The 12,673-nt window shown below is 37.3% G+C and overlaps 1 protein-coding gene across 3 annotated transcripts in view; it reads right to left on the bottom strand.

The window, feature by feature from the left end:
• LOC138697839 (atrial natriuretic peptide receptor 1-like) overlaps positions 1 to 12,673 on the bottom strand; it is a 2,249,689-nt gene that overhangs the window by 8,786 nt on the left and 2,228,230 nt on the right. The gene's annotated exons all lie outside the window — the stretch shown is intronic.

The raw sequence follows: 12,673 nt of genomic DNA, 5'->3' as shown, positions 1-12,673 counted from the left end.
AACCATGTAACTTGCCCCGACTGGGGATCGAACCCGGGCCACCTGGTTTAGCGGCCAGACGCGCTGACCGTTACTCCACAGGTGTGGACTACAATTTTGACTATACATACGTCTTGATTCTCTTAGGTATAAGAGTAACTTGAAAATTCACCGCCGCATAAAAATGCAACCTTCCCGTTCTACTAGTGTTCCAAGATATTCCCTACGCTCTCCTTGTATTTCCCTTCTCTCCCTGTCTTCCCTTTTTCTTTTATTCCCTTTCTTCTCTTTGTCTCCCATTGTCCTACTTGTATTCTCCTCGTTCTTGTATTCTCATTCTTCTCCTAGTATTACCCTCATTCTCCTTGAATTCCCCTCGTTCTCCTTGTATTCACTTCATTCCCCTTGTATTCTGTTATTTTTGTCTTCTCCTGGCTGACAGCACATACGTCAACAACCCCTTTACGTAAATATATGCAGAATAGTAAAGCTATGCATGTATCGTAGTTCTACGTTAGATAGACAGCATAGTATTTATTTTAAATCGTATGCTTATTAAATATTTTGATACCCAATCAATTAAGACAAACAACCAACCAACTATATGAGAAGCCTACAACACGAACCAAATTAAGAGTCTACAATATGACAATTCCGAACTTAATATAAGGAAGTGAAATTTTGACCATTCGAAAACAAGACAAGGAATAAAGTAACCATATCAGAAATTAGATTCTCTAGAAAACAGAGGGATATAGCTTAATGGATCGCAGAAACATGAAGATATAATACACGTACTAGAAATTAAACCAATTTTAGAAAGAACTGAAAAATATATAATAAACTGAATAAAAATTATTATTACAGAAGGCATATTTTTCCAATATCAACCCAGAGGCAAAAGGAAATATGGAAGACCTTTGAAACGACTAACAGACGAAATTAACTTAGAGATAAAATAGACTACTAGGTCTAGCTATAGGCTAAAAGTGAATTATTGTTGTGATGATATAATGAGAAAAGCAGAAGTGTGTATTTCTTCTTTAATTGTAATCCTTTCGCAGTTAATAAAGTGATTAGTTTGATTTACTTTCTCGTATCGATTTATTTCCTTTGCGTCATTCGCAGAAGCATTGTTTAACTTCAAACGGATCTTCTCATGAAGTCAATCGCTTGTTCGTGGATGCGGGAATGTTTTTGTATCGCACGTGCACTTGACACAATGAAGTTGGAATTGATAATTAAAGACTGTAGATGCGGCTGTATTATATTTCAGCGTCTAATTAAATTTCGTCCCACATGATGGACTTAAAACAACCCAGCGGAGGATTGTAATGAAAATATTCTAATATGAATTATGTTTTAAAACTGTTTCCTTTAACTTTATCATGCACTGAGTATTAAAAGAAAGTACGTATTTTGATGCTGCAAAAAATTAATATCAAGATTTCTATGAATATTAGTTCGTCTTCTAAGCAATGTCTGTTTTTTAATATCATGTAACTTTATCAGGCGATTGGAACCCCACTCATCTTCGCTACTTCCTTTCTTCCCCCACCATCCTTTCCTCATTATCTCTTTTCTGGTTTTTCAGATTACTCTACAGGCAGCCTCCCGAAGCTGCTGGCTCTCTCGACCGGCATCCTTGGAATGTAGTTAAGCCACGTTGAATGGCTTCTGCAACGACCATCCGAGGCGGACCTACTCGGGGCAGGAGTTTCGCCTCGGACCGACAGGAGGGCCTTGGGGAAAGTTGCCGAAGCAGGAATGGTATATGGATTTCTGTCGGCTGTAGGAACCGGTCGTTAAGGGAGTCATGTGATTAGGGAGGTGCGCGTAGGGAATCTGTGGCACGCAATTCATTCCATATCGAGGGTTAGCGCAGTAGATCTCAATAGGTCGCAGTGCTTGGCCATCCGTGCCCCCACTCAGTTAAATTCCATTCCAGTCCAAGTTCGGTGTTTTATAAGATTTTTTATCTAAATCCGTAACGTAGACTAATAGCGTCTTATCCCATTCATTTTAAGTGGGATGAGAAATTCATCACCACACTCATTTTTCTTATTCCACATTCAAGGGTGAATGATAGAATCATTTGGACTCCTCTGGCATTAAGTTGAGTATGGTTTTTAAAGCTTGCTCTTCAATATCTGAAGGCAAACTTCCAAAATCTCTCACCTTAAAAATTACAAATTAGCAGAAAAAAGCAAACTTTTGTTTGTAATAACACTATGGTTGTCATGTATTTATAGCGTCACAATACATTATTTCGCTTCCAGAACGTTTCGTCAACACCAATACGTATACAGACAATTCGTCAACATTTGAAGGGTTCAGAACCATAGTGGGACAAGCGCCATTTACTAAAACTATAGAAAACAAGGGTTAAAATGAAGTTATTACCATAATTCAATGGAAACATATAGCAAGTAATATAAAGTATACACATTCAAACTAAATGATATGTCAATATTCATTAAACTATGGTATTCACTTAACTTTAACCCTTGCTTTCTCCCTTTTTAATAAATGGTGCTTGGCCCACTATGGCTCTGAATGCTTCATTTATTTGGTCAATGGACAGTATGGCTACAGTCATTTCGATTTTTTTTATTTTAGTAGGTTATTTTACGACTCTTTATCAACAGCTTAGGTTATTTAGCGTCTGAATGAGATGAAGGTGATAATGCCGGTGAAATGAGTCCGGGGTCCAACACCGAAAGTTACCCAGCATTTGCTCATATTGGGTTGAGGGAAAACCCCGGAAAAAACCTCAACCAGGTAACTTGCCCCGACCGGGAATCGAACCCGGGCCACCTGGTTTCGCGGCTAGACGCGCTAACCGTTACTCCACAGGTGTGGACAGTCATTTTGAGGACAGTCTTTTCGGCTACATTTATTTTAGTCATGAGGAAAATTCGCACAAGGACTTTTCGTCAACACATAACATTTCATCAACACAATTATCGTTTCCATGGTTTTGGACATGAAATTGTAATCAAAATTTTTAGTACGAGTATGAACATACAGTATATTGATTTTTAGTTCAGATGCTAACCAAAAGTTTCGATATGCCAAGACTGGTACAATCCAACAGGGTCCGGCCTATGTTAGAGGACGAAATTCCAGAAAGTGATTGTTACTCACCATGCTAGTATCTGGAAGTGTGTAGACAACATTCGCAAGGACCATCGCGAAAACAACATAATTATAACACAACTAGACCTACTGGGAGGACACCATAATGTTAAGCGGCCTATTAAAAATAAATATATTCTAAATCAGACCAGAATTGAGAATACTGTATGGAAATAAGATTAATATGAAATGAACAATGACATACCCCGTTATTTACGTTCAATCAGCTACAATTTGAAATTATATGCAGAAGACAAACAAGTTCGATAGAAAAAACATACATGCTCCATTTAAAAAAAGGTAACTTTGAGTTGAAAGCGATATTGTTTTTAAGTTTTTGGATTGTGTGTTGTGGGTACATGCCTGCACATGTTCCAGGATGATTGGTCCACTACAGTTATGTCCATTTTTCATAAATTCTAAAGAAAAAAATGTCCATAATCACGTTATGTCCACAAGCGTTTTGTCAGGTCATTTGGCATCATATTGTTCAACTTGCATTAAAGGCTGCTTATAATAACAGGGAAAATGACAGAGTAAGAAAATACATCCGAAAGTTAATGTCCATGCCTTTCATACAACTGGATCATATTGTGAATACATTCGATGAAGTTTCTGATGGTGTAGAGGAATCCGTATTAGATTTATCATTATACATAGAAAGGAGCTTCGTAAGAGGGACACCTGCCAGAGGTAGAAGACGAGAGGTGTCGCCTCGCTTTCCTCCCCATGTCTGGAATGTTTATAACCTAGTCTTGAATGGGACTCAAAGGGCAATTAATACAATAGAAGAATGACACTCCAAATTTCAAAAATGTATAGTAACTCACCATGCTAACATATGGAAATTCATCGAAAACTTGCACAAGGACCAAAATGACAATCAGTTATTAATAAATCAATTAATGGCAGGTCATATGGCAATACGTCATCCCATAAAGAAGTCCTATGTTTTAAATTCAAGACACATTGAGGAAATGATGCGGAATTACTATGTATATAAAGAAAACGATGATGTTGACAGAAATCTTGGAGGCATTAGTTATCGTTTGAAACTGTATGCAGAAGAACTTCCTTATGATGAAAACGATAAGGAAGCAAATTAATGTTATTTTTATAATTGAATTAACATATGCTACAATTACAGTTATTATGTAAGCTTAATATTAAAATTCTAAAATAATGTAAATCTGGTTGACTGTATTATTTTCATTATATTAAAAGCAGACTGAAAATTTTTAAAATTGGTTATTACTTCAGATTTGTGAATCTTTTAAATTATGGACAAACCATCTGTGAACACAACTACAAATGGACCTGTAATGTAGTGGACTTTAAATAACTGGGCCTATAAATTAATGGACTTTAATGTAAAGGGCAGAAGAAACTGGACACATGGACTGTGGACATAAAAAATGGACATTTTGTCTGTAGACAAATCATTCGTGTATCCTTGTTTCATTTCAAAAATATTTGAGGTCGCAGAGTCAGGTGAGACACCCTGTATATTGAATGGTACGAGAAGTGACAAAATCGGACGCCTGACGGCAGATTCCACTTTTCGTTGAATCTCTCTGTACTACAAGGGAAATAAATAAGTGTATGGTTATTAAATGTTTGCAGTCTATACATAAATATCTCTAACAGCTGCAGTTTTTGCAATTTAGCTTGTATTGTGATGGCGCACATTTTTCAGAATACTCATTACATAACGCGAGCTCATATTTTATGAGGTAATGTCGGGGTTTATAATGATTCTGTTTGTAAATTAATGCCCTCGTCCCACGCTATACGAGCTCCAAGTTGCCCCCCGCTATTACAAATAGGTCAATGATAGGTTACAAGCGAATGCACTCGTGTCGCTCCTAATAGACTTCGAATTGAGTTCTTAATTAACTATTAAAATAAATAACGATCCAATAATGCATTTCGTGTTGTTCAATTACGTTCCTGGACCTGTTGCCAACTTTGATCGTATTCCAATATGTACAGTTCAAAGTACTGTTTCTATTTTCAAGCATTTGGGCGCGTTCCATTTCATTTCTATTAAGTGTAATGGCGGTGAGGTCCACTATTAAGCAAAGGGTAGTATTTTCATGCTGAAGACCCGGGTTGAAATTCCGGTTAGTTAAAATGACATTTTTGGTTAAAGCGACACGGAATTTACAAAACCCCTTAAACTGTGTGGAACGTCTTTATTCTTGGTATGTTATTCTTAAGTTAGATAAGGATGGATTTAAAGATTAAATAAATATTCCCATCGGCAGGATGAGTACACTCTATCCAATAATTAGGCCTAGATAATGAAGCGAGACGAACCGTATGGAATAACTCCATGAAAGAAGAGGAAATGTGAGGAGAAGTAATTAAAAGGCACGTGATCGAGCGCACTTTCAAGGGAATATGAGACTCTGCTAAAGAATTTATGAGAGCTCCAAGCCTATTGGCCACTTGTCTTACTCCGTTTTCCACCGTTCCAATGAAGTTACCGGTGTTTAATTGAATTCTAAACGAAAAAAGTAAAAAATGGGATTCTGATGGATGACGAAGCAACTAGGTAATCTTGAAAAACGTATAAAACATTTCATCTGAAATTATGAGCCATATTTGTGGGAACAATTCTGTATATTATTTTTTAAATTTAAATAAGTTCACTCTTGGAGCAACAGTGATAAATATAATCGATATTCGAGAGGAAATTAAACGCAGATAAAATATGGAATATGTCTGCTATTATTCGGTTGAGAAGCTTTTGTCATCTACTGTGCTTTCAAAAATGCTGAAAGTTAGAATTTATAAAACAATTATATTACCGGTTATGAAACTTGGACTCTCACATTGAGAGAGGAACAAAGGTTAAGGGTATTCGAGAATAAGTTGCTTAGGAAAATATTTTGGGCCAAGAGGGATGAAGGTATAGGTGAATGGAGAAAGTGACACAACGCAGAACTACACGCAATGTATTCTTCACCGAACATAATAAAGGGACATTAAATCCAGACGTTTGAGATGGCAGGGCATGTAACACGTATGGGTGCATTCAGAAATGCATATAGAATGTTAGACCTTTGGGGAGGCCGAAACGTAGATGGGAGGATAATGTAAAAATGAATTTGAGGTAGGTGGGATATGATGATACGGACTGGATTAATGTGCTCAGGATAGGGACCGATGGCGGGCTTAAGTGAGGGCGGCAATGAATCTCCGGGTTCCCTAAAAGCCATTTGTACTCTCCTAAGTTCGACTGAACAGAATTGAAAGTTCAGTCCAATAAAGGGTACTGGGTGTGGCAAGTGAAATGAATACAAATTCTTATTGGTTATCCATCAACGAATACAGTACTATACTTCCATTGCCTGCCCGGCCCGAGACTTGTGTATGAGCTTCTAGTACCACAGTGGGGTTCGACAGTTCCGTCACACAAACGGCACAATTCTCAAATAGAGAAAGAAGAGTTCATTAATTTAAAATTTGTGATTAAATATGGATGTCCTAATCAATAAAATATTCTGTTTTCCTTTAACAAAAGTATCACTACAAGACACAGAACCAAATCCCATTGAAATGGCAAACCCATTTCTTAGTGCCCGTATAGGGGCGTGTCTAATCCTCCTACGTAAGCAGTCGAATTATAGAATGTCGAACTTGATTTCTGTCGAACTTAAGAGCTTCCACTGTAGGTAAATACGTTTGCTTGAGAATGGCAGAGGATATGATAAGCTCTGAAAAATTGTTTTACAGCTGCTTTGTATACAAAGACATCTGCCAAAATCTAAGTCCAACTCCTTTTTATTAAAATAATTATGTGGCAGAGAAATTTCCTGAATTTTAAGAGCTCAATTTGACCAACATTGTTGAATAAATGAGAGTAACTGCGGTGCAAAAAAGTTGCTTTCATTAGTCAGATATTTTGCTAATGATCTTTGGAAAATTGGGCAGAAAAGCTGAAGTAATTTTAATTACTATAATAGGTCAATCATTAACTACTCGACAATGGAAACTTATGTCAGGGTTCTGCGGGCCGTATTGTGCGGACCGCTGTCTTGGCTGTCATATTACTCTTTTGTCTCTCAGGTAGTGAAGTGTACAAAATTGGTAACGATGACAAACAACGAGCGATTCAATTTTCATCATCGTAGCGAACCACGGTACGACGTTGTCTAGAACTGGAATGTAGAAAAATCTATATCCCAAAGAAACTCGTCAATCATTCTTGACTGACAAGATGACGTTTTGATGGTTTAAAGTATCTGTAAAAACTTCACTTCCGCTCGGGATGACGTAATTAATAAAGAAATGTCACTTGACGTATTTACATGGAGAGATTAGGTATAAAGTTACAAATTTTAGACACTTTGAATAAGGGGGTCGATTTGAACTAATTACATTTCATGTTTTTTATCTTCGTAATTTTTATTTGAAATAAGCTGTTTTAAGCTATATTATGTACTATTTTAATTTGAAATCCTTTGTTTTGAGTAACCAAACATACATTAATTACAATACATAATTTGAAACTTATTTCAGAAAATTATCTATAACTAGACAGTGGATGCGGGATGACTTAAGGAAAAGTGAAGTTGTTTCGTATCGGAGTATATGGCACGTGCCGCGCCGTCAGTTTTTTGTGTACCTGGCGAGTACAGCAGCGTATATAACGAAGGAACCCCGGTCCACATTGCAACGCAATGTGTGCAGTTGTGTTATCCTGCCCAAGTATTTAGTACGAGTTGAATAGTGTAGTGCTGATCCATTCATAATGTCGAAGTCAAAATGTTAAATTCGCTTAGAGATATGAAATGCAATTAAGAAATATGAGACTGACATTTTATGTATTAACGAAGACAATATCTTGTGTAATGTATGTAAAATTGAAATAAAAACCAGAACAACTCAGGCTATAGATAAACATTGCAACAGTACAGCGCACAGGAAATGGGTTGAAATGAAATCTGAGGAACCATAATCATCATCATCATCATCATCAACATAATCATCATTTAGTTGTGCAGGTCTAAACGACACGTGCAACATGATGCTCAGTGCAAATATTCCTCATTTTAGAGTTTTTCTTCAGAAATTCTCTCGATACAAAAACTGTTTAAGCGATAGGCGAAGACGATTCAGCTCCGACAACTTACGAGAATATATCGTCGTTTACTGCTACGCTGGTAATTGCATCAATGATGACGAGGACTGAACTGCAAGGTATGTGCTACACTACTACAGTACGTTATTTTTCTTTTCCTTCTGACTGTACGCAGATACAGTAGCATGTTGACGTCGTCTGTTTACGTTTAAAACATGTTGAGCCAATAGTCTGAATGAAAAAAATGTAACATATAGTAAATGTGCACCTACATTCAACGATAAGTCATCCCGCATCCACTGTCTATCTATAAGTAACTGGTTACTGTCATTTTGTTTCTTTCTCATTGTCATATTTTCTCCTTCATTTTACTTCGCGCAGCTTCTGTACTAGTAATTATGGATTCAAAATCAGTGTTATGTCGGTTACAGCAATACGCAGTTGTGTAAGGAATAATTTGGAGCGTACCTTCTATTTGTAAATATATAGAATGAACGGCCATATAATGTCGCCTTATATTAGTTTTATACACTTCGAGTATAATTTTAGAACAAACAAGGCATTGGATGTTGCCCTCATGCTCGCGACAAAATAACGTTTATTCCCACTCGCAAATAAATTTCCTTTTTCTGGATAACGGTCCACAAGAACACGCCTTCAACACAGACATTGCTAACAATAGTAAGCTAAATGCAGCCACTGTCTCCAGCAGCCTACTCAGCCACCGCTGCGCAGAGGGGATGGAAAGAGATACGTACTACGTCAATATTACATAATATACCCCTTTCTCCTCTTTCCAGGGGTTGGAGTTAAAAACTCCACTTTTGAACGACTGTGACGTAAGGTATGGTCTTCCCGTCTTCATTTTTTCAGGTGGAATCCATTCTAAAATTTTATCTTCGGTAAGCCTTTCTATGACATCTACGTAAAGATTAATTTTTGGTCCTACAGAATATGTCTGTTATGGTAACAATGATTATTAGGGGAGAAAAATTCGCTCCGGCGCCGGGGATCTAAGCCGGGTCCTTGGTTCTACGTACCAAGAGCTCTAACCATTGAGCTACGCCGAAGTTCAATCCACAGCACCGGATCGAATCCCTTTCCTCTAGTGTTTTTCCCTTTGTGTGTGTATGTTTTCACACATATTAAGTCAACTGCCACAAAGCGAAAAACACTAGAGGAGAGGGATTCGATCCGGCGCTGTAGATTGAATTTCGGCGTAGCTCAGTGGTTAGAGCACTGGGGTACGTGGAACCAAGGACCCAGGTTCGATCCCCGGCGCCGGAGCGAATTTTTCTCCTCTAATAATCATTTCTATGGAGTTCCCTTAACATGTCCTACCATTCAGTTGTTTTTGATTAGAGTAATATTACCTTATTTTGTTGGAAATACTAAGGGAAGTGTGCCTAATATCGCACCCATTTTGAAAAAGTAGTTTTTCAAGTATTAATATATTACATAAATTTGAAATAAATACGGATTTTTAATACGGGTTTATTATGCTTATATCAGTGAGGTCAAATTTAAAAATTACTTTTATTTTACATTTGTTTTTCAAGTACAAAAGAAAAATTGCAAAAACGGTATAAGGAGAAATAGTGCTCCTAATATCGCACCCCTCATTTTGTGAAAAATGTATAGGACAAATGTTAAGTTTATTGTATAGAAACAAATTTTATTACATATTTATTATATATCTGTTGTATTTAAGCACAAAACATGTTTTTTTAATAACATACGAATACAACACGGAAATTATAAGATTTTCTGACACAATGTGTTTGACAGTAAATAACTACATATTCAGCTATCAAGGTATAGAATGAATAATTTCGAGGGAAAAATTGTTCCGGGGTCGGGTATCGAACCCGAGACCTTTGGTTTAACGTACCAAAGATCCCGGATTCGATACCCGGCCCCGGAACAATTTTTCCCTCGAAATTATTCAAATAAATGTACAGGGAGTTATACCTGAAAGCTTGATATGCAAGCTATAGAATGTTTGTTAATTAAACATAATCCAGATATTTAGAGAACTAAATCTAACTTTCCAAACAATAGACTAACACAATGAAACTTTTGTAGTCATCATCCCCAGAACACTCTTCATGGCACCAAATTCAACATTTAGTGCATATGATCCATTTTTCTCCCCTCTTGTCAAAAGAAAACTTCCCGTTGCAATATAGACATACTGCATCATTTTCGATATCTCCATTATCAATGGAGATGTATACTGACTCATCCAACTCTTCGTCTTCTGAATCTGAAGATACCTGACTTTGTTTCTTTTTTTGTCTCTTCCTCTGAGTAGGTACTTTATCAGTCTGCTTCTTTTGAACGCCTTTTCGTTCATAAGTCTCCTTATTTGTGAGTAATTTCCTCTTAATCATCAGCCAATTCGTTTTTATATTGTGAACTTTTTAGTAGAGCAGCAGAACCACTTTTACGTTCTCTATCAGTTGGACTTTTTTTGTTGTAAATTATTTTAGGAATTGGTGAAATGTCAGCAGGTGTAACAAAAGATAGAGTTTGCCACTAGACTAATTTTGTGGAGTTTTTGGCCCGTTGATACTGCTAGAGCCTGGCCGAAGTAGGGAAGTGTTGGCATCATCTAATCTATTTGGTAAAGCTTCAGATGAATGATCACTTGCTTCATGGGTATTAGGAGAAACTTCTTGAAATTCAAAGTCGCTGAAGATATGGCGGTTGCAAGGATACAGACCGGTATTTCTGAAGCCATTTGTAGCTACAGCAACAGTTGCTCCTTTATTGAAAGCTTCTCCCAATACCATACCAACCTGGCAGTGAGTCACTACTCTGCCTGCATTTTGTTTGAGCCACTGTTCAATTGCTTGAGCATAGTAAGTTTTGAAAGGTAGCATGAATGCCACACCCAAGAGTTGCATCTTATGCGTGCAATGTGGAGGTAAGCACACAATATGAGCACCATTAACACGTCCTAGTACGAGGAGTTCAACAATTCTAGTGTGGGAATAATGCCCATCTATCACTAGAATTACTGGGTCATCTTTTGTAGGCTTCGCATTGCTGAGAATGTGATGACACCATTGAACAAAACTTTCATTCTGAATCCAGCCAGATTTGTGACAGACCGCTAAGCTACCATTTGGTGCTCCATCCAAAAGTTCGGCTTTCATGTTGATCCTAGGAAAAACCAAAAAAGGGGGCAGGAAATGGCCAGCTGCACTCATTTGTGTCACTGCAGTCACTAAAGTCTGCTGAAGATACAGATCCAACCTGCCTCTTACCTTTCAGACTAACTAGTTTGTTGCCTTTGTGTTGAATCACTGTCACGTCTGTCTCTTCACAGCTGTACAGTCTGTTTGGTGAATGGTTGACAGTGTTCATCAATGGTTCCCAAATGTCAAAAAAATTAATTACGTTCTCCTGATTGAAACCTCTGATCCTTGCCATAGGCGTGCTTTGTGGTTTCCGGAGACTCAATTCCTGGTGTCTTCTCAAGAAAGTGTGCAGCCATTTCCGTCTTGCGGCTTCATCGTTCTTCGAAAATGGGTGGTTCAGACCTTTCATAAATGCTAACTGAAAAGCCATAGTTTTTAAGTCCTTTGCAGATAAACCATAAAATCGCTACTCCATTTCTAAGCAATATGAAACCAAAGAATCTTCCAGTTCAAATGGAAGTACAGGTTTTATACCAAGTTTCGTGCTCACTAGTTTATATACACCCCTTTGTTATTGACTTTATCTTTTAAAGTATACTTGGGAACATTGAAAGTATTGGAAGCACGTTGCAATCCCCATGACTTTGTTCCTAACTGATATGATTGCAGCCTTCATAACCTTCTCTTTCCACAGCTTACGACATTTTGGATTCATCTGCAATGACAATTTTTTAAGAACCTTCGAATTACCAGATTCATTGCAGGATTATATTAGTTTGCAGTAACATCGTCCTAATATCGCACTGTGCGATAATAGGAAAACAGTAAGTGTACGATATTGGGCAAATAACATACACGAAACATAATAGCTTGTTCCAATAAAAATAAAAAGTTCATAATATTTCCATAGCTGATTAAAAATATTACACGACTAACTAAAACTAACAGTGTATAAAAGTATTGCTCCTTACCGTTGGCTGTATACTCGTCCCGAACACCTCACACTACAAATACTTTCACATTGACTATTCCTAACTCAAGGCGTGTAGTGTGTATTGAAGCCCGTAGCAATCCATCTGCGGGCGCTAACGCTTCTTTTAATTGAACTGAATAAGCTACTACTCCATTCAGGGTCTTATGCCTGTTCTGAGCTCATAAACCATGGGGTGCGATATTAGGCGCATGTGCGATAATAGGCACAGTTCCCTTACTACAAGTGAAATGAATAAAATATTACTATGAAGCGTGAAGGTATTTTACCCTGAGTACACTATTTAAAATCTAAATTCTATGAACGCTAATTACCAGTGGTATAATGCCA

This window comes from Periplaneta americana, chromosome 4, assembly GCF_040183065.1.
Source record: "Periplaneta americana isolate PAMFEO1 chromosome 4, P.americana_PAMFEO1_priV1, whole genome shotgun sequence".
NCBI lineage: Eukaryota > Metazoa > Arthropoda > Insecta > Blattodea > Blattidae > Periplaneta > Periplaneta americana.
The sequence above is the reverse complement of the archived record's forward strand: the minus strand, read 5'-3'. Positions and strand labels throughout refer to the sequence as shown.